Source organism: Cyprinodon tularosa, unplaced genomic scaffold (genome assembly GCF_016077235.1).
Source record: "Cyprinodon tularosa strain WSP-4 unplaced genomic scaffold, ASM1607723v1 ctg346, whole genome shotgun sequence".
Taxonomy (NCBI): Eukaryota; Metazoa; Chordata; class Actinopteri; order Cyprinodontiformes; family Cyprinodontidae; genus Cyprinodon; species Cyprinodon tularosa.
In genome coordinates, this window is record NW_024039059.1 from 1,837,011 (window position 1) to 1,858,048 (window position 21,038).

At 39.0% G+C, this 21,038-nt stretch overlaps 1 protein-coding gene across 2 annotated transcripts in view; it reads left to right on the forward strand.

Moving 5' to 3' along the window:
• Positions 1 to 21,038, forward strand: part of LOC119789752 (transcription factor SOX-6-like) — a 169,002-nt gene that overhangs the window by 3,471 nt on the left and 144,493 nt on the right. For both annotated transcript variants that reach the window (XM_038294811.1, XM_038294809.1), the window contains exon 2: positions 20,789 to 20,858. The gene's annotated coding sequence lies outside the window, so the exon portion shown is untranslated. The remainder of the gene's footprint in view (positions 1 to 20,788; positions 20,859 to 21,038) is intronic.

A 21,038-nucleotide genomic window follows, 5' to 3' on the forward strand; every position in this document is an offset into this window, starting at 1 on the left:
TTTATTTCTACATTTAGGTTTCAGAATGAAACCGAATTATTATTTGTACCAGAAAGGTGAAACAAAACACTTTAGAGTCGGCAAACAATTACTTGGAAACAACCTTTCTAGATCACCTAATGACAGCTGATCTATTTTCATACATGAATAACTTTCATAAAGACAAATTGTGAACACAATGACTAAACAGAAACGTACAGTAAAACTCATGAACTGTTACTACAGAGATGCTTCCAGAAGGATTTTAAGGGGTTGGGACGAGCAATAATTGGGACTTTAATCTATGAGTGGTGTATAATAAGTTCAGTTGTATTACCTTTTGTTTTCTGGTGGTAAAATGACTCTCTGGATAAAGATGCTCATCTCTGGTTTATTATTTTTATTTATTCTTAAAATATTTCAATAATTGATTTAGGTTTCTATTTTTAATGTAAAACCTTTAAAATGGCCATCTTTCTGTCTGCGCCTCTTTTCCAGCGCAACATTAATTAAAAACGGTCTGATTTTCTTTATAATATCATAGAATAAATGAATCTATCTTTAAATTGAGTTCTGTTCTGAAAATATTAATTTCCGCCTGGTATGAGGATTGGATGTCTTTCATCCTGCTGGATGACGCTCTAAGAGGCCTTCTGCTGTCTGGATTTGAAGCAGGAGAACAGAAGATACCTGACCAATAAGATGTTTTTGCCATCCCCTCCAGCAGTAGAGCTGTTTTATTTATCCTCGTTACCAAGCTCTACATCTTCTATCCAAACATGGTGTTGTAGATGTAAGAGCTTCCAGATGTTTTGTTTGTCGTTCACCTTCATCGTTTGCGGAAAACCTCCAGATTCACCATTTTCAGCCTGTGGCTGATCCAGAGAGTCTTAATTATTTGTTGTCGGGCTGTTTGAAAGCGACACCAGCCCAGAAATTGGACATGTGTTGTACAAACACAAATTAAACATTTAGCCCTAAGTATTTCTCCCTGGATCCTAAGTGCATATTAGTCAGCCTATACTTATCTCCGGCCCAACGGCACACCCAAATTGCAGTGTTGCTGTTGAAAAAGAAAGGCTTGGGCCCCCGAGAATGAGCACTTGAAGCACGCTGGCAGATGCCCGTAAGTTTTTTTATAACCTCAAAGCAATCTTAGGTGTGTGTGAGACAGAAGACATTTATGTCTTTTGTGTTTTTGTGAGCATCGACAGAAGAATTCGACAAACATGTGACTAATTGTGCTCATGCTCCTTTACACGTCCAGCCGATGGAGTGTGTGCACCGTGCAACATCTCTCCCTCCTTGGTGCGGATGCCTCTGCTGAGCAGATGCATTTGTCACTGCACTCTGCTTGTGAGGGAGTTTGCTTTCCTCAACTCCGGGAAAGGAGCGATTCTTTTGTTCCTTCCAAGGTGGTGAAAAAACTCCCAAAAAAAACAGCCATCATTTACATTAAGGCCCCTAAATCCTCTCATCTACTTACTTTTAAATATTTTTGTGCTTGTGATAATGATCTATCCTGGCTGATTTATTTGAAATCCTGACACCAATATCTCTCCCATGCTCTGCATTTGTTTTCTACCTTTTTTATGGTTCATTTTTCTTTCACCCCTGACCTTTCTCTCTGTTCTTTCTGGACTGTAGGCGTGTGTACATCTGCCTTTCAATAAATACAGCACCAGCATCACCCATCAGATGTCAATAAAATCAGATAAAAATTCCAACGAAAACAATCTATAACTAAAATAACACTTTTTAATCATTCGTTTATTATATAGACATCAGTAAAACCTATATTGAACTCCCTAGGTGTCGTTTTTAAGTGCTTGTCAAGAATATTTCCCCTTTTGGCTTTTATGCTAACAAGCTAATATCATTAGCTTAGTGTGAGGTGTGATGCTGTTTTTTGCTTTCCAGCTATAGTTTTAAAACACAGCTAACTTAATATAAACAGGAGGCTCTTTTAGTTTCCTTTTTAAAAGTTATATATATATATATATATATATATATATATATATATATATATATATATATAAAAATAAATTCCTAATAAAATGACATGCTGGAAAAGGTTAGCGGTTTAAACTGCGATATAAGCTAAAACCAGCGTCTGACTCAGCGTGCAATAAGAATGATGATTCTTTATCTTTAAAAAATTGTATTAAAATGTTTGTATTTATGTTTTCTTGACTTCCAAGAATATGAAAAATATCTTGGTGACCCAACCAAAGCTGCTGGTTAAATCCAAATCTAAGAACGCAGCTAAAGATAAGGGCTATGGGCTGGCCAAGAGGCCTTCTAACTCCTAAGACCAGGAGAGGACTCATAATAGATACTCCAAGAGTGGATTATTAGGATGGTTAGAGATTAAATATGTTTCCAAGTTGTTTTTAATATTTCTATTGAGCAATTACTTATTGTTGCTAGGGAGATGTGTGTTCCTTCCAGCCAGGAACAGGCTATGTGGTTGTAGGAGAGTTTTTATTGGGAAAATATCTAAATAAAGTCCTAATTCTAATTGGGAAACCAACCACAACCTCTGTAACTAATATAGTTGCTTAGTGTACAAAATAATTTCTTGTAAGTTAAAAATAGTTAAAAAAAAACATGCATTGTGTGACCACCTTCGTCTATGTTAAAAAGAACGCAACACATTGTTATTGATTTGTATTGCTAATATTTGGTTATTCAAGTCACAGAGCCCAACTATAAACAAATCATCTTGGTTTCCATCCTTCAAACTAAAACATTGTTAAAGTATGTTTGATTATGTTCACAGATTCATGTTTTAACTATAAATTTATTTGGAAAGCCCCATTAATGGCTGCATTCATATGGACTAAACCTTCTTCTTATAACCTGAGATATTTAATAAAAATGGCATTGAAGTGTTTGACCCTTAATAAAGACTCCCTTATTTGTAAAATAAAAAAAAAACAAAATCAGTGGTTTAAATCAACATTTAGAATATACTGATTCATCTCATTTTCTAATTCCAGAATAATCTGTAATAACGTGATTTTAACAGTGTTCCTTTTCGCTCTGTTAGGTTTTTAATTGGCACAGAAATCCTGCAGCATCGTCTTCTCAGCTTGGAGTCTATTTCTCAAGTGGAAAAAGAAACTCCTCTTCATGCTCTGCACTTTCAAGCAGAACCGCCGGCTCTAGTTTGATGCCTGAAATCTTTCGGGGAATATGTACTAACCTAATAACTAAAGTAGCATGACTTAAAAAAAAAAAAAGCTGTGGGAGCTGCAGAAGAAATCCAGCTCATGATCTGATCATGCATATTAAGGAAAATGTAATGTAAAATTGCTCTAATTCAATTTCTACACCTGCATATAAAAAAGGATTATTGTTGATACTGATTTTTTTTTTTCTGTATAAAAAAACAAAACACAGTGCATAGTATAACATAAATAACTTGGCTGAAATTCAAAGATACTGCTGATTTATACCAATAAAATAGAGGAATCATGGTTTAAATCACTTCTCAATATAGTTATATGGGTTTAAAAAAAATAATATCATTAGTAATAGCGAAAAATGCAGAAAAAACACTTTTTTTAAACAGATCTCGAAAAATGCAATCACCTCTCATTACTCTCGTTTTGCTAATTTTATTTTATCCTTAAGTTATTTATGACCACCAAACATAAACAGTATTCTGAGAAGACTGTGACCCTCTTTCAAACGCATTTTTAAAAAATTACCTTCACAAGCTCCTGCTCATCATTAGTTCTTATCTTTTTTACTTTTTGGAGCTTATTTAAAAAAGAATATTAAATTTTATTTCTCTATTTTGTTTTTGTATCTCATTGATCATCCAAGGTCACTATAAAATTGATTACACCTTCTTTAAATGCATTTTTGTTGTTAGTCTAGTTGTTAGTCTAAGAAGTTTTTGTTATAATTATGTTTAAGTATTTTTTTTAAAGTAATACTTCCCTTTATAGATCTGTCTTTACTCATTAAATAAACATAGAGCCAAATAAGAGAATCAGAGTGTGGAAAGACCTAACTGACCCTCTGCTTCCTTGCAGACTGTCATCAGGAAGTGTGTCCACCTCTATTAAAGCAGATGGTTTTGCAGTCTGGTGGTCTGGAGTATACAGATGTATGTTTACAGTATTAAGTCAGACACCACCAGTGACCTTAGAGTTGTGCTCTGTAGGTCCAACAAGGGTTTTAACTCCAGTTCAAACTTATCTGTCTTCCGTAGACTCTACAAGCCTGTGTTAGCGTGTTGGATTTTAAAGCTTATGACAAGCAATTAGAAAGAAACTGAACAAATAGACCATAGCAGGAAGGAGATGAAACCTAAGTATAGATGTTTGGTCACAATGTCCTGCAGCACAGCAAATCAGGGCAAATATCTCCAACCATCTATCAAGCATGGTGGTGGAGGGCTGATGCTTTGGGCTCGTCTTGCAACTACAGAGTCTTGGCTGGTTTCTATATTCTAACGTAGGTTAAAATTCTTCCAGACGATGTGAGGTACTGATAGAGTTCGACAGACAGAGGCGTTTAGCATTTCCCAAACAATTTCTCTCAAGTAGGAGAAGTATCAATAAAAAAAAAATCCAAAAAAAAAAAAAGAAATCATTCAAAACATTACGTAAAATATTTCTCTGTAAAATGGCTATTTGTTGGCTCCCGACAACTGATTAAATGTTTGAAATTATGTATTCAGACAGAAATTAATTGGCAAACTCTGGTATTTTAAATTATAAAATAAATAAAATACAACTAAAAATCGTAAACGCACAAACAAATAGGGACAAAAGAAATACTGAAACTTCATTAAAAAACTGCAAAAATGCGATTAAAAAATAAATGAAAAAAATTTCATTTACCGGTAAGTGCATTTGCACTTAATTTAAGGATATAAATAAGATGATTTGGCAATTGAACAAGCTGTTTTGCCCTTAAAATAAGATTAACTATTTTGCTCTAAGTAGTTTTTTTTCTTATTCAAAACATAAATCATTTAATTCCATTGGCAAATTGTCACACTTTTTTTTTCGAATCAAGGAAAAGAAATGTATTTCAAGAAATATTGACTTTATTGGATTTCAGTTTTGAAGTGTACAGTGGGTAATCCTTTATACACTATATTGCCAAAAGTATTTGCTCACCTGCCTTGACTCACATATGAGCTTAAGTGACATCCCGTTCCTAATCCATAGGGTTCAATATGACGTCGGTCCACCCTTTGCAGCTAGAACAGCTTCAACTCTTCTGGGAAGGCTGTCCACAAGGTTTAGGAGTGTGTTTATGGGAATTTTTGACCATTCTTCCAGAAGCGCATTTGTGAGGTCGCACACTGATGTTGGACGAGAAGGCCTGGCTCTCAGTCTCCACTCTAATTCATCCCAAAGGTGTTCTATCGGGTTGAGGTCAGGACTCTGTGCAGGCCAGTCAAGTTCATCCACACCAGACTCTGTCATCCATGTCTTTATGGACCTTGCTTTGTGCACTGGTGCACAGTCATGTTGGAAGAGGAAGGGGCCAGCTCCAAACTGTTCCCACAAAGTTGGGAGCATGGAATTGTCCAAAATGTCTTGGTATGCTGAAGCATTCAGAGTTCCTTTCACTGGAACTAAGGGGCCAAGCCCAGCTCCTGAAAAACAACCCCACACCATAATCCCCCCTCCACCAAACTTTACACTTGGCACAATGCAGTCAGACAAGTACCGTTCTCCTGGCAACCGCCAAACCCAGACCCGTCCATCAGATTGCCAGATGGAGAAGCGCGATTCGTCACTCCAGAGAACGCGTCTCCACTGCTCTAGAGTCCAGTGGCGGCGTGCTTTACACCACCGCATCCGACGCTTTGCATTGCACTTGGTGATGTATGGCTTGGATGCAGCTGCTCGACCATGGAAACCCATTCCATGAAGCTCTCTGCGCACTGTTCTTGAGCTAATCTGAAGGCCACATGAAGTTTGGAGGTCTGTAGTGATTGACTCTGCAGAAAGTTGGCGACCTCTTCGCACTATGCGCGTCAGCATCCGCTGACCCCGCTCCGTCAGTTTACGTGGCCTACCACTTCGTGGCTGAGTTGCTGTCGTTCCCAAACACTTCCATTTTCTTATAATACAGCTGACAGTTGACCGTGGAATATTTAGGAGCGAGGAAATTTCACGACTGGATTTGTTGCACAGGTGGCATCCTATCACAGTTCCACGCTGGAATTCACTGAGCTCCTGAGAGCGACCCATTCTTTCACAAATGTTTGTAAAAACAGTCTGCATGCCTAGGTGCTTGAATTTATACACCTGTGGCCATGGAAGTGATTGGAACACCTGATTCCAATAATTTGGATGGGTGAGCAAATACTTTTGGCAATATAGTGTATCAGGAAAGGATGAAGAACTTAGGCGACAATATCTACACGTTAGAATAGCGATACTCACAAAAGTATACTACTGAAAAAGTAAAAGTCAAAAGTACAATTAAATACAACTACTCCTAAAAGTACTTTTTATGTCTTAAAAGTGAGCAGTTGCTTCCAACCTCTGCAAACAGGAGATGCTGTTTCTGCTAAAGGTGGTTCTGCAGAATACTGAGTCACTGGGTGGAGACCACAACTTTTCCATTTCAGCCTCATTTATTAACAATAAATGATGAGAAAACATCATCTTTTTTTACAGGTCTGAGCTCACAATATGTATCTTAAAACCTGGCAAAGTGCAGATTTTGTTGTGTTCGTTCCAGGACTTGAAAAGTGAGTTGTTTCTATTAAGGAGCAAGGCTGAAGTTTCTCTATAGAACCATATTCTTCAGCACAGGCAAACAGCAGGAATAAAAAATACAGAATAAGTCCTGGACGCTTCTTGATGATTAACGCTGACATAAATTACAGGATTAAAGTGCAGCGGTTGGCCTCTTTGATTCCAGCCAATTACGGTGTTGGCTCTTTCATTTATTTATTTTTATGACTAGAAGGTGAACAGGTGACTGACACTCTGCTCCAGGGAGTCTTTCCCCGTCAGTCAGCAGCCTTGGTTTGCAAACCAAGCAGCAGCAGCAGGAACACAAACTTTAGTCATTGTGCTCCTCCTGGTAATTTTCATTTCAATCAGATTAAATATGAACATTTCTGCAAATCCTGCAGTTGTTTAACCTCCATCCACTTACATTGTTCTTCCTTCTTTTATTGCTAATTCCCATAAGATGACTTGAAGGAAGAATTTAAGCTCTAAATCAATTAGTAATGAATCATTTAATATCAGTAAATAGTTACACAGACATTAGAGAATGAGCAGAAACTAGAGGATACGGGTTATTTAAATAGTTTTAGTTTTGGTCTGAGAGTCATTACTTTGTCTTTTTCTATGTATACTTTGCTTGGTTTGAGCCAATTCTTAGAAACTGTAACATCCTGTTTAACAGGAGAGTTGTATGTAGCTCAGAGAAAAAAAGAAACAGTTGTCCTGGATTATCTGGATGAAATTATGATTTATGGTCATGGTAGTTTTCTAAAAAAATCACAAATTATTTCAAGAATTTAAAATGACTCCTAACCACAAACACAAGCAGCTCCTAAAATTAAACAAAGCAGCTATTCAATACTGAGAAATAGGTCTTATTAGAGAACATCCCAGATAGTTTTTGCTCTTTAAAAAAAACAAAAAACATAAAAAAAAAGCAGGCGGCTGATAATAAGATAATAAAGTTAGTTGAATGTTTCTACTATTGACTAGAATTGCATGAAGATACACAAGGTTATTTTTTTTGCTTGATTGTCAAGTTGTATTGTCACGACATACCAGCCCCACCTTTGTGGCACGCCCTGAATGTTAAAACCAACAGCAGAAATTATTTGCACTGGCTCTTGATGAAAGTGTATTCTACAAACTGATAGTACACCTGTAAATCGGATACTGTAACAGTTACTAGTTTTAGATTTCACTTTGCATGTCTGTTGGAAGTTTGAAAGGGAATTTGATGTTTAAAATCATTCGTCCAAAGACAGAAACCCAAAGTACACTAAAAGGATTCTTTTGAAAAGAAAAGGCCTTCTTTCCTGCTGAGCTTTTCTGGCATCGTTTGTATGGAGCTGTTAAAAGTGTCCAATGCAGGACAGATTGACCCGAACAAAACAGACTCTATTGTGCATGCATGCTTTTGCAAGATTGGTACAGAAAAGCATTGTAGAGAGCAGAAAAAGAATGCTACTTATATATTATACTTTTTTTTTTATTCTAGCATAAAGCTTCAGTCTGCTTTGTAAAATCAAAACCAAAAAATGTGCAGAAGATGTTTCTCTTGTTGCAAATAAAAAAAGAAAATCTGGAATGTGACAAAAACATGTTTCTGCAAATTTGTTCAAGCATTCAAAATTTAATGTGTGTTTTATGTAGGGTTAGACGTCTTTCTGTGTAAATTCTGTCATACGCGTCATGGCAACCACAAACCAGGCTTTAATCTGAGTCAAAGGCTCATGTTCTCCTGAGTTGGTCAAGTCTTTTGTTGTGTGTGGGTTTTGTGTTTGGGATTTTAAGTCATGTTGAGTGTGGTTCCTGGAACTTATTACAAATTATTACAAATTACCCAAGCATTACCCTCATGATCCAAATGACCAAACACATATGGAATAAAATACTTCAACAACCCATTGCCATTGTGCGGCGCCCGGGGAGCAGTGTGGGGTTAAAAGACCCAGAGTGGCAGTCTGTGGGAGTGGGGCTGGAACTCAGAACCTCTGGATTCCAGGCGCAATGCTTGGTCTAGGCTGCCATTGACCAAAGCAGGCATTAGCATGAAAGGTCCACACTGGCAGCTCATTCCCCCCAGCTGGGATACGAACATGTCTGTCTCTGTTTGCAGGACGGGCGACTTACCACTTGACCAATCCAGCCGCTAACAATCTGACAAAGACTCCTGGATGCTTGTTGAAATGTCTTTAAAAAACGATCTTAAGTCTGACTGCCTCCGTTTGAAGCCTGATTTTTGGTTGGATCAGAAGTTCTTGCTGTTTGTAGAGAAGCTTCTCCATCAGAAGACAAGAACCCCAAACTTTGAGATTAAAAACATGTTACTAGAGCCAAATTTCAACCGTTATTTTTCCCACAACTTTCCAATAACGTAAACTATTAAGGTTGAAATGTAACCGAATGCCAAGAAAAAGTTTGAGGGAGGAGAATACTTTTAAAAACCTCGACTAAAATCCTGTGGTGTAATAAGAATGAAAAACTTAGAGTGGTAAAAGAACATGAGAAAATAATAGTCCCTTGTGTTTTCCGAAGGCCTCGGTGTAAATCTCTCTGTCCAACATGTGAGTGCATCTTGTTTAAGATGCTCTAAAAGCTCAGCACCTTCATACTCCACCCTAATGGCATCCAAACAGGGTTTTTCCGATGAAGCATTTCCATCAGGGCTGGCTCCATGGTGTTGGACAGTGATTTCATTGTTGCTGGAACAGCCTTGAGAAGCATATTTATGTTTTGGAGCTCTTTGATGTTAAAATAAGATTACATTTATCATAAGTAGTTTTTATAAACAGCATACACAAAAAACTCTTTCTGCGATTGCTAAGTTCTGCACAGAAGTCTTAAGCGTCACTCTTTCCGTATGATTTAGCTTTTGAAACAGGCCGATTGTTCTTCTACCATTGACTCATTTTGATTTAAAAAGCTTCCTAAGCCCACGGGATAAGCAAATGTTGTCTCTTCTTATTAAACAAAATACAAACTTAGAAGCATTTTAAAAATCTTCCGGACAAACTGTTTCCACTTAAATCCATGAAATATTAATTTAGAACAAGAGTTATTCCATAGCTTTGCATGCAGCATGGATAAGCTTAATAAATCTGTCAGGTTTAACATTTTAAACTCAAAGCAGCTTAAAACCCCCCAAAACTCTGGATGTATAGAAGCGTCACAGTGCTGTAAAAGGAGACTGGCTAACCTTTCCTTTACAGTGGTCTGGCGTAATAGGGCGTGGCAGCCGGGTTCAGGGTGTGAGGCTTCTGAAATGTTCCTGCGGTGAAGTAGTGATGGCCAGGATAAGACAGTCCCACCCACAGAGCCAAATCCCAGATTCGATTGGTCGTCAGCCAGCTTGTCCACGCAGGGCGTTGCCATGGTTTCCTGGCCGTAAAGTAGTCTTTAATCGTAAGATGTCATCATGAGAATGGTGGTGACTGCGCTCGCTGTGGAAGGGCCGGAGTTGAAGGAAATAGGGCGACTGGATATGGGCTGCTGGGCTCAGAATAGAACAGCACAGGCTCATGGATCTGGAAGCAGCATGTCGGTTTGAGATCCACACATCCGATTCATCCCGTGTGTCCTGAAGGTGTCCTGAGATGCTGCTGACAGGCCCCCGGGCCCCTGCTTGCTTGTATATGGCACAGTGTGCTCTGAGCATGCAGTGGGATTAGCAGAGGAGCGATGTTTGTAGCTCTGTGATGAGAGGGGCGCCACTGGCTCGAGTGTCCAGCTGACTGGACTCAGACCTCAGGTTTCCTCTTCCTAGTCCAACACATCGAAGATGATCAGGCAGAGAGCAGACTCATGGCCTTCTGACATTTACTCTAGAAGGTTTCACTGACAAGAATACACACGGGTGTGAGCCTTCAGTGCGCCTCATGAGCCCGTCTTATTGTGATTTCTTTTGTGTGTTTCTGTGTGTGTTACAGTGACTTACAAAAGTATTCACTCCCCTTCAGCCTCAGGTCGTGGAGGATAAACTTCAACCGGTTTTATGGAGATGTTGACCTGCAATCAAGCAGTCCATCATTGTTAATTTGGGAGGATTCATGTTTTTTTTTCACCTTGTATCCAACTTACCTAAATAAAAACCTGTAAATCTGTAAGAGGAGGAATTTAATCTCAGTTTAAATCCAGCTGTTTTGAGAAGGCCCCAAGCATTGGTAAGAGAACATTGCATGACAAAAAAACAACAAACAACTGAGACACATATTGAAATAAATTTTAGACAAGTTTAACGCAATTTCCTAAACTTTGAACATCTTGAGGAATGCTGTTAAATCCTCATGTGAAAAATGAGTGAATTATGAGGAATCTGTGCAGCTCTAAGATGAGTCTGTCGACCAAAACCATCAAGCTAAGCATAGAGAGCATTAATTAGAAAAGAGATCATCACCTCATGTGGGAGTCTAAGTTAAAAAATTAATATATGAAATGAACTCTGCTAATCTGGTCTTTATGGAAGAGTATCAAAAAGAACGCCATTATTAACAAAAAACATTTAAAAACATTGTAATTTTCTGCAACCTATGTACGAGTTACTGAAAACCTGTTGAAAAAGGGTGTCCTTGTCGCATTAGACCAGAAAACTATGAAAACAAAAAACTAATATTGCACATAACCTCATCCTCATTTTACAATGTAGCTGTGGTTGCATCATGCCACTGGGATGCTATTGCTAGTTAGAGTAAATAATGCGTTAAAGAAAATATCCTGCAATTGGAAAAAGAGTGTAGGCCGAGGATCCTAATGCTGTATACTGGTCTTAAACACAGTCAGAGTCAAAGTTTAAGTCTTGGCTGTTTAGTTGACTGTTGACTTCAAGGTTCGATTTGAGCACAGCTGAAGCTTAAAGCTGGCTGTCATTTCAAAACAATTGTTAAAGTAGATTTTGAAAGCAAATGTTAGAGTAGTTCAAAGGACAAATCAGTTATTGTCTCTTCTGTCAGGGCATAAAATCATAGGAAATTGATTTTGTGTTACACTGAAACAACTGATCTAAAAAAGCAAAAGCTTCTTAAAATGAGTGTATTTTCTCCTAATTTGAGCTGGAAATTATGATGACCTGCAAAAGGAAGGAGGATTTTCGCTCTTAGAAATAAGATAATTACAGTAAATGGATTATTTCATTTCAACTGTAAATCTTTAAGGGAACATACGCATAAAAAAATTATAATAACTTGCTTTTGTTTACATTTTTGTCATGTATGTTTTAAGTACAGGGAGCAGAGCCAGTTCTACAGGGGCACTGGCACCTGATGGCCCCCTTCTAGAACTTCTTTTTTAGGTTTTTTATTTAAAACAAAAAAGAAAGTTTTTTTTATTTATTATGCATTTATCTACTGCCTTGTATTGGTGAAAGTGACAAATCAATTCATACTCTCCCCTGGGCGCTGTGTTCAAGGGAATAGTACTTAGACTATTAGTTCTACAGTGGTTTAACATTAGAAACAAGAAGTCAGGTCAGTCGTCCGTTGATTCTTCTAGAGGTAATTAATCCATCTCGGCTTACAGCTGGTGTGCTGCCAAATAAAATGGCTCTCTGCCACGGTGTTGGAAGTTGATGGTTCCTGCCGATGCAGGAAGGGAAAACTGCAGCCTCAGCAGGCTGTTTAGTATCGCTCTCCAGAAGCTCATACTGGGTGTCCCTGTTAAGTAAGAGGAACATATTTAGGCCGGCCTGTGATGTCAGTTATTATTACTGGAGGCCCGCTATAGGAAAAAAAAAATCTCATTTGCTTTTGTAAAGCGCTTTGGTGAAAAGGGGCTTATTCTACAAAGATCTATTGTGATTCCTACAGTCCTGTTTATGGCTGTACCTGTGTGTTTAGGTGTCACTGCTCTTACCAATACACTGTGGACCTCTCCTGTGTTTTCTTCAAGTCGCTGCAGATCTAAAAGCACAATGGTTTCTTCACTTGTTTGCTCTCACTGAGCTCACAAACGCAGTGAAGAGGTGGATTTTTGTGGGTGGAAGTTATGAATGACAGCCGCTATTGTAGTGGCAAAGAACGATGGCACATTTCCGCAGCATGCCTTTCTATGATTTTACATATTCTTCAGAGCCGTGGAGCTCTGTGAGGACAAGGCAAGGCAAGATGTTAACGTTGAAGAGAGGGGGAGTTGTTTATTTTCTTCCATTTTTTTAATTATTTGAAGTGAGAGAAGGAAAAGAAAAAAAAAACAAGTTGATTTTAATCATTTGAAAATATTACAACCACATTAAAATTTCTTCTGCCTTGCCTGCATACAGTTTATTGTCTACAGACCGACATGATTTTACCAGGAATGTCTTATTTGCTTGATTAAAATTCTTCTTTGAATGTTTTTTTTTTTTTTTTCAAATATCTCTTATTGTGGAGAGTCGGAAAAAAAGTTGAGGGACAAACCCATTAGGGTGCATTTTGCTTTTTAAATCGGAACATTTTCTGATTATGTTTTCTTCTTAAGTTGTGTTTTTTTGGAGAAACTTGGAAAACAGGCGAGTGTCCAGAAAAGACAAAAGCTTCACAATTGATGATTGCACCATGTCTTATGTCCCAATCTAGTAAAGTATTTGTCACTGCAGAGTGATAGAGGAACAATAATGAATAAAAAACCCCCAAAAAAGTCATGTTTAGACATCTCAGGCAGGAGAAAAAAAAACACATATTTATCACATGGGCATTTTATTTTTCTTTTTAAATCTTTTGAGCCAACCACCTCCTTCATTTCAACAAGTCTCTCCTAATGTTCAGCCTCTGTTCGTTTTACCGAGCAGCAGATTTGTGCTCCGTCCTCTAAATCATTTCCCTCTCTCGCAAATTGCTCCCCGCTGGAATATTGGCCTGACAGCCATTTTTTTTCCCTCCCTCGGCTCCCCTAGTAGACTCATTTACATTTATGCACGCAGCAATTAATTACAGGCCGGAGCTGGCCTTGTAAATTAACGAATGGGGCGCACAGAGGGGGAGGTCGCCCTTATTAATTGCCCTCCGACAGTTAAAGGCTTGTTGGGGTTGTGACCAGGTTGACTTCAGACTGACATCAAAGCTGGAGTTGGCTCCTCTTCATACATCTGTTTTTAGTTCTTTGTGTCTGAGTGAAAGTGTTCATTTGTACTATTATCTTATTTTCTGTTTGTGCATTTTTTTGTGCGGGTGGTGTGGGTGGGTGCAATGCTATTTTGCAACCTTTCTGTTTCCTGACAGCCGTAGGTCATCATTCCATCATTCCCTGTGTTTGTCTCAAACGAAATGGCTCCTTTGTAATCCTGGCGGGCTTTCATTTAAATACTTATGGAGGGGTTTCTCTATAGACCCAAGAGTCAGGCAGGCAGGCAACTTCTCACGGTATTGGCCTTTTCATGCAAAGACGCTCCAACTTCTTTCCAGCTCCTTCCTTCTCAAGGCCTTCCTTTCTTCTCTGTCACGCAGTGATGTGTTTGTGCATACCTCACTCGCTTGACAAAAGAAGGGAGAGATCCTATTCACTTTTGCCTTTGACATTCACCTCTTGTTTTTACAATCTTCCAAAGGCGTGCTGTTTGCACAGTGGAACAGGCTTTGTCTTGAAGGAGTTGGACAATAGGGATAACCATAATGTAATCTCTTAAGGCTAGCAAGCAGACCCGTAAGCTTTAGATGTATGTGCTGGCACTTGCCCCTTTCGCCCCTCTCAGCCCCTCCCACCCTTCGCTGTAACAATATTTCATGTTCACAGCATCTTGGGAGAGAACACATATTGTCACTTGAGCTTCTGCACTGTTCGCTCAAGTTGTTTGCCAAGGGAACGTAAAAGTTTCAGTCATTCAAAATCCTCCTTGTCTGATCTGTTTCAAAGCACTCTACAGCGGTTCGTCCAGCCTCCTTCACACCTTCAACTATGTGTTAGATGTAATCAAGAAACAATAAAACAAATTACACACAACACAGACAAGCTTAAATGGTAAATTCAAATTTAAACGGTTGATAGTAAGGACAAAAAAATATTTTATCTTAACACTGAGATGGTACCAACATTTGGAACAAATGTTATTTCTTCAGTCTTTTTTGATCATGGAGATACTTACTGAAATTACAGAAAAGGGTTTTTAAAGAGTGCCCCTGAGGAATAACAAACACAGTTGCTTTGGGGGAAGCAGAGGTGGGAGATGTGGGGCCATCGAGTCATCGCTATGGCTGTGTCTGAACATCGGCCCGAACCCCTAAATCCCTCAATCACCATATAGAGCGGGGACTATATAGTTGGCTTCATGGCGAATTCAGTTAACTTACAGTTCGGGCAAATGATCACTACTTTTCGCTCTCTGTTGGTCACGTAACTCCACCTCCCTGACACAGTGCCTGCGCCATTTTTGTTATTTCTCAGCGGCTAGTGACACCCTATGGCGACAGCGGGCCGCTGTGACAACAAATCCCATAATGCTTTGCGAGGAGAACTCTCTGCGCAAAGTGTTCCAGGATAAATGTGCTCGTATAGTGACCATGGATGATCACTACTTTTCAAGGTGGATTGTGGGAAATGTCAAGTCCACTTCTTTTTGATCCACTAGATGTTAGACACTCATTTAAAATGGCGTAATTACTATATAGTGCTCTATATGGTGATTAGGGTCGACATTCCTACACAACCAATGTCCAGTATTTGTTTTGCCCTGCCACTGAATCGATTGAGTCTGGTCTGCACCATTTAATTCCCTGTGTTGATTAGACACCTGGACCAGTGACTGGGTAAAACAAATGCATTGCATATGCTGTGTACCAATGTCCACCCTAACCCCTTTATACCTCAATCACTATAATGAATGGGGACTATATAGTGGACTTTATCGTGAACTCAGTAAATTGACCTTTCAGACAGATTTCACCATCTTTGTAATTTATCGCCACTGTCACTACCCGACAGCATTGTCAAAACAATGCCAACGATACTTTGCAGGGGGAGCACTGCTCACAAAGCATTCCAGGATAAACCTGCTCATCTAGTGACCATAGATGATCACTGCTTTTCATGGCGCATTGTGGGAAATTTCTAGTCCACTACTTTTTCATCCACTTGACGTTGGGTCACCACTACATACATGCCCTATATAGTGATTAGGTTGGACGTTCGGACACGGCAATAAAGACCTGATGGCATCTACCACCTCTTTTGGGAAGCGGACCTGTTTATGTGGCTCATGTCAACTTTTGTCCCACTGAGGGTGGAACCAACCTGAGAAAGTAAACTGCCCGTGATTGGCTACTTTTTAGGGAAACCCGCCCCTAGAGGGAATAGTGTTTTCTTCCTAGCTGCAGCTAGTTATGTTTGTAAAAATGGGGTTGTGAGATAAACTTAAACAAATGTATTAAATGTACTAATCCAATTTCACGGAAATTAAATTGAGATAAAACAAACCAGTCACACCCTGTGTCTGGTTTTAGGTAACAACTCGTACAGGAACTGCTGCACACCCTCTAGTGTCCTAAATACAATATTACAGCTTTGCTTTCCTGTAAAATCATCATAGAAATTGCAATTTTGGAATTATTGCTTTTAAAGGTTTACTTTTCATTGCATTGATCCCAGGAATCCATCTGGGATGGGTGTGTGCTTCTGGTCCTGTCTCTGATGCTGCATTATCAGAACTCTGCCTCTTTGGTTCATATTCGGATTTTTTTTCCAGCAGCATCAATAAAATAGGTCTTCAACAGGTGCCACAATCATATTTTATGGCCTAAAGTAATCTATTGGGAGGAGTAGTAATGCTTTATATCATTAATCTCCATCAGTATATAATATTCTCTTGGTATTTTGGATATTACTCTTCAACAATTAAACATAAACAAAAAAATATAAAACAAGCAAGTATTGTAATGCAACTGAAATAGTTTTCAAAAATCATATTTTTTGTGTGAAGTAAGTAGGCAGGATACAAAGTTTGGCAAAAAAGTCAGAAAAACCAGAAGCCTGAGCAATAAAGGATAAATTAATGTTTTAAAATGTGTAACCAAGCTCCTTTAGAGAGAGAATGAGAATCTTGATAATCATATTCGGGAATACCTCATGACCAGTGGCCCTCTGAGAATCAGCACATAATATAAGCTCATCATTTATGGGTCAAGGGAATCTCATTTTAGTTTAATTGCCCATATGATTATTGGGGACATTGGAAGTGGCAGCAATGAGCCTCATGCTGTGCTATGCTTATTGAGATAGCCTCCTCCTAATAGACTTCCATTGTTCTTACCCCCTGAGTGTCTCCATCTGCACAAGTGGCACTGACAGCTGCAACAGGATGACATTTGGGACTATGCATATTTGGTTATTTCAGTGTGTGAATTTATTGTCCGGATGCAGACCCTGCTGTGAACAAACAGCAGTTTACCTTCACTTCACCTGCACCTGCAATGTTAAGGTGTCATATCAAAACAAAAACACAACAATTTTACTTTTAAAGGTTTTAAACTAGTCCAGATGGCCCCCTTGATACAAACCATGTACCGTTTTACAGCTGTTTGACTGCGGGCCAAAGAGGTAGCTGCTTGGCCCAGTTGTCTTGAGCAGCTTTGAATGGCTCCATTGCCTGGTTCTTATTAAACATCATACAAATAAGTACACCCCCTTACCATTCAAGGGTTTTAAATGTCATAACATCATAAAAAGTGATGTATGAAGAGTTGTATCTGTAGGACCTGATTTGTCTCTAATGTTAAGGGAGAAATCTTAACACTTCACTACTTTTATGTCCAGAGGCCAGAGGCCAGAGGACAGACTTCCATTATATGAACTGTATTACCTCCACTAAGGAGATTATGTTTTTAGGAGTTTGTCTGTGTTTGTAAAGGATATTAATATCAGAGGTGTCCCTCATTCCAGGGAACAATTCATTACATTTTGGTGATGATCCAGATCATAACCTAGATACAGGAATTTTTTTAAAGATTCTCTAAAATTGTGAGATAGGGACGTTTGTCGGAACAAGTAGTTCCGCCCTAAACCAGAGGGTGGCAGCAGTGACTATTGACAGACATAGCATCGGACTCAAAAAGACCAGAAGTATTTTATTGAAGACAAAAACACCAGAAAAGGGAACGTTGTTGGTTTATTAGCAGGATCAATTGAAAATTTATGAATAGATTTTATGGACATTTGTTTATCAGAGGTGCGACTCATGCCAAGGAACAATTAATTTAAATGAGATGTAATTCACAATTACCAATTACCATTATCTGCGCTCTCCAAGCTCTCTGACAAAGTTAAAACTTTGCAGCAATACAAGTACAAATCACAAATTTACAAAAAAAAAACAACATCTCATATTTGTGAGTAAAAATAAAAATGTATAACCAGATGAAGCTGTTACCCTCCTTACCAGTTGGTGGCAGTCACGCATCTTTTCAACTTATGTGCAGTTTGAAATTCAATGTAAGGTTGGCTGTTTGTTGGTAAGGAGTGTAACAGCTTCATAAGGGGTTGTAGATTCATACTTGTAAATTGGACACTTTTACCCATAAAACTAGCCTGATAACCCAAAATAAATGTGAGATTAAATGTGTAATTTAGTCTGGCCCCGATTAATGATGAAGATTGTTGATAAGAACAACCTGTTGTCTTTTAAATCATGCCTATTGACCGACGCTCTGACCAACGAGCACAACTGACTGTGAGTGTAAACAAATACGTCGAATACGTCCTTAAAAATGAATGAGTGTAGAGCCTCTTCTTGCTCACGTTTCCATGAAAACCCCAAGTCTAATCCTTCCATAAATGATTACAAAGCTGAGTCAAACCAGAACTGTTCAATAGTTTCACCTTCCTTGTGCTTTCTCCAGCACAGCTTTGTCGTCACCTACTCAAAACCCCGCCCGCTTTGCATCCAAAAATTAAAAAGACATCTCTGCGTTGCGATTGGCCCCCCAGTTCTAGGGCCTGGGGCATTGAGGCTAGACCAACTCACAGGCAAAAATAATTTTGGCCGCTGGCAGGGTGGGGCTAGTTTACTAGGCTACTATAAAACTGTGATATGTTCTCGTTTGTGATTTCTACTTGGACTGTAGCGAAAAATTTGTTACCTGAGATCCCAGAACTCTCTCACAGATGAAACATCTGCTTTAACATGTACATATGAGTTGACAAAAAGGAACAAATATAACATAGATTTATTCAGGTTACAGACATATAACATTTATTAATCCAGACGTTTTCCAAAAAAGCTAAAAAACAAACCACTGGACTTTGTTGTCCAAGTTTGAATAGTTTTCGTTTCCCATCCTGGAAGCTTTTTCAATGCAAAATGTCAGAATTAGCATTGATTTCCAAGCTTTATATAGTAGCTCTTGTTTTGGCTTAGAAAACATGCAAATTGAACCTGAAGAACAGGTCTGCCCCTTAGGAATGGGGAGTCGGTTGAGGTCTTTGTTATCCGATACTGGTCTATGATTCTGAGAAGGGGGTCGTTAGGGGCATTGTTGGCCTGGCTGATCAGGCAAGATATCTTGGTTCCCTGCATGGCTATGAGGATTATGATAGTGGGAAGGAATTAACTAAATCGCTGTGTTTTTGTCCACCCCCTCCGTTTAAGGTGTTTTGATGGACAGTTAACTTACTCTATACCCATCCAATTATGAAAGCTAGCAGCTATTGCTTCTGTAACGCCGCTGCTGACATCTTCTTTTCTTATTAGCATTGATGACACAGACGGACAGGGATTCTGATTAATCTGAATACGCATGTTTCAAGGCACCCCTCCACTTTCAGACAACCAGCTGTCTCTCTCTGATTACCCAGCATCCCCCAGTGTCGGACCTGTCATCTACAGAAGAGCGGCAGGGTGTGAAATGGAGGGGAAACGGAAGAACTGGTTCGGTGAAACGTGTTCAGACGGGTCAGTGAGAGATACAGAGTGGGAACTAAGATCTGTCTCCACCTCGGCTGAGCGCGAGAAGTGGACTTTTTTTGAGTTGTTTAAAAAAAAAGGAGGCACAACTTATGTTTGTTTGTAGACTCGTATTTGTTACAGTATGTTTTTGCAGATGGTTTATCATTATTATCAGCGCCTCTGTGTAAGCACTTAATGGTGCCCTGAGAGAAAGAAATACATCCAAGAGAAAATCATTTGGTTGATTATGGACATGAATAAAAGATCATACATGCCCACAGTTAGCCTTTTTTTCTTCGTTGTTCTCAATTAGCCTCAAATTGTGGAATCAAAGGCGTGTTTGTTTTGCCGTTTTTGGTACATTTAGATGCTGTGACATGGGCCGTCATGATGCTCAATGCTTCTGCAGCATGAATTGCTTATTTGTAGAGGAAGTCTCTTCTTTGGAGTTCTCTCTATCTGGTATGCCTCTCTGTTCATGGTATTACTTACCTCCCACTATTAATTAAGACCCATCTCCCATCCTTTCTTAATTTGGGGCCCTCTCCCCACGGCGGCAGTCCGTTCCAGGTCGCAGTGCCTTCAAAGGGCTTTGTTGGCAGTTTGACCCCTTTGATGTTATTATTTGTTTTCTGTGACCTCCTTCTTTTAGAAATGCCTCCTTGCAGCGTGCGCATGTGAGCGTGCGAGGGCCAATTAAGGGCGACCCCAGGTCAGGCCTCCGAGTCAGAGAGGTTTGTTCAGGCTGGACCACTGTCCATATGATGAGAGGCATTTTTAACTTGCTTTCACTGGAGTCCGTTTTTTAAAAGTAAATATCACTTACTGCATCAAGAAGGATTGCTGCCAATTTTTCAAACTTCAAAGCGGCGAACCAAATGTTGTTTGTTGGACCTTGCATGGTATACGAGTATGTGATGCCGTTTGTGCAATGAAAGCGCTATGAAGGAAATACACTGATCTTCTGTTTGCTGTGCTGTGAACTTCACAGTGGACCTCTGTTCGCCCTTAAACACTGGCTGCACAGGCCTCTCAGGTGGGCTAAGAGTTTCCATTTTGAGTTTTCAGATTTTGCCAGAGCTCAGTTTGTATGTTAGGATGATAAATACCCAATGTTTATTAGAAAGCTTATGGAATTTGTTTTTTTATTGTTTGGGTGAAAATGAAGTTTAAATGATGGTGGTTGTGACAAAGAGCCAACATTCTGATGATATTTGCATTAAAGACCATTTTTCTCTGTTTTTTTTAGGCAACGTTCATGAGTTTTAAAGTCATACGCAAGTGAGAAGAGGGTGTTGGAGCTGAAGTCTCTAATCTCCGTAAGTTTCTTTCACCCCTTTTAACTGCTTCCTCCAAAATCTTTCTTCATTATCACTGTTTGTTACCTTCGATAAGCTTTTCATCTAATTTGCTGTCCTTCTGAACATTTTTTTTGTCTGCATCTGTTCTTGTTTACAGTATATTTTCTTTTCATACCTTTTTTTGTGGTATACACAAAC